The sequence below is a fragment of the Apium graveolens genome, chromosome 6 (genome assembly GCF_009905375.1).
Source record: "Apium graveolens cultivar Ventura chromosome 6, ASM990537v1, whole genome shotgun sequence".
In the NCBI taxonomy this organism is placed as follows: Eukaryota; Viridiplantae; Streptophyta; class Magnoliopsida; order Apiales; family Apiaceae; genus Apium; species Apium graveolens.
Window position 1 is genome coordinate 107699177 of NC_133652.1, and position 2240 is coordinate 107701416.

Here is a 2240-nt window from a genome sequence, read left to right on the forward strand (position 1 = left end):
CTTACACATGATAAAGGATTCTAGTAAGTATCCATTTAGATACTTGTATTATTGTTATCACTATATATTATCTTGCGAGCTGTAATGCTCACTCTTGCTTCATTTCTTCATCACACAACAACAGTTAGGAAAGATGGCCAGGCTCCAGCAGACCCAGCGCAAGCGCGTGGGAAGCGCCCCGCGCCTTCCCGTTGAGATCGTAGCTGCTATAGCTGCAGAGGTAGATCTACCTTTAGATCAGACATTCTACTTTTGGGAACCAAATATTGTTTAATTATAACTTGTGGCAGATAATGGCAATTAACTGTAAATTTATCAAGTAATCATTTTGGGTTGTAATAACTTTTAATTGTGGATTCAAGGACTTGTTCTTATTTCAATTTCATCTCTGAGACTATGACGTGTGGTGGTGTGTGTTAGTGTGGGGTCACAGCTTGAGGTTGTTTATTATTAATTAAGTTAAGTGATAATTGTGGAAAGAAAGACCGTGACGACCCGGATCCCTGACCCCAGATCTGGGGGTGTTACACATACTATAACCTGTGATCGATCCAGTGTAGGTAGAGGGGTCATATTTATTATATTATTCCGCTGTGATTATTTTATTATGATTTATTGGCTAGTGACCCCCAAATCTAGACCCCAGGTTTGGAGGGCGTCACAATTCGTAGTAATTCTAACCATCTTACTTGCCCTGTGTAATCTTGATAGATAAATTGTGCATTAAACCGTTATGTTAGCAAATTCTATAGACATATAAGGTCTCAATATAATTGGTGTCTATTCAGCTTCTATCTCTTTTGTGGATGTCTGGTAGTAGGGTATTCGTACAACGAAAGTTGACGTTTACTAGTTTCGTGTTATCTGATTAGTATCATCACCATTGCATGCTAAGGTTAAGAATAAAAAGACTATTGAATGAAGTAGTAATGAAGTTAGAATCCCATGTTTATGTCATATAGTTAATCAATCCTTTTTAATCTCTTAGTTAATGTTCTTTAGTATAATCTCTTAGTTAATCATAGTTATAAACAACCTCAATTTGTTAATCGTCTTAGCATTGAATAATAACCATAACATTATTGCATAAGTACATTGATTAAAATTAACCTAAACCAGTCTCTGTGGGAACGAACTAGAATTAATTGTATATTACTTGTGATCGCGTATACTTGCGTAAATATTAGCGCATGTTTTCGTCCTAACAAGTTTTCGGCGCCGCTGCGGGGAACTCGTGGTTATTTTTAGTTTATGTGTTTGTCATCAGTGTTCATTAAAGTTCAGTGACTCGAATATTGTTACTTATTTCCCTTTCCTGTTTCAGGTACTCTATCGAGCGTGTATGTATACGCGTTCTCGGTCTCATAAGAGAACACTGGATAAAGCTGAAGAAGTTGTAGTAGCTAAGGAAGTTTTCGACGAAGTTCTTGTAGAGGAGAAAGTTGAAGAAGAAATCTTAGTTGAGAAAGAAGAAGAAGCTCTTGTTGCAATGGGTGAACCACCAGCGAATCCAAAGGCTTTGATGGACTATTCTCAACCAAAGATCGATGATATTCAGTCTAGCATTGTCAGACCAGCCATCGCGACTAACATTTTTGAAATTAAGGCTAGCACGATTCAGATGATACAGAATTCAGTTCAGTTTAGGGGTTCTTCTATAGAAGATCCCAACATACACATCACAGATTTCATCGAGATCTGTGACACCTTCAAGTTCAATGGAGTTTTCGAAGATGCTATTAAGCTAAGGCTTTTCCAATTTTCTCTGAGGGATAAGGCTAAGAGCTGGTTACATTCTCTACCACCAGGCTCTATCACCAAATGGGAAGAACTCGCTCAGAAGTTCCTTACTAAGTTCTTTCCTATGGCGAAGATAGCTGCAATCAGGATTTCTCTTACTCAGTTTGCGCAACAGTCTGGAGAGTCTTTGTGTGAGGCTTGGGAGCGGTATAAGGAGATGCTTAAAAAGTGTCCTCGCCATGGGATGCCTGACTGGATGATCATTAACTGCTTCTATAATGGTTTGGGTGCTACTTCTAGACCCATGCTTGATGCAGCATCAAGAGGAGCCTTGTGGGCTAAAAGATATAATGAAGCTTATGACTTGATTGAACTGATGGCTGCTAATGAATACCAGAATCCTTCTCAGAGACTACCTCAGGGAAATGTAGCAGAAATTCTGGAGATGGATGCAGCTAATGCTATAGCTGCTCAGCTTAAGGCTTTGATGATGAAGGCGT

The 2240-nt window shown here is 38.9% G+C and overlaps 1 non-coding gene across 1 annotated transcript; it reads right to left on the reverse strand.

Annotated features, from left to right (window-relative positions):
- Nucleotides 1-1879: 1879 nt before the first annotated feature.
- LOC141669162 (small nucleolar RNA R71) lies at nt 1880-1986 on the reverse strand. Its single transcript, XR_012553453.1, has one exon. It is a non-coding gene; the product is annotated as a small nucleolar RNA R71 (small nucleolar RNA).
- Nucleotides 1987-2240: the final 254 nt, after the last annotated feature.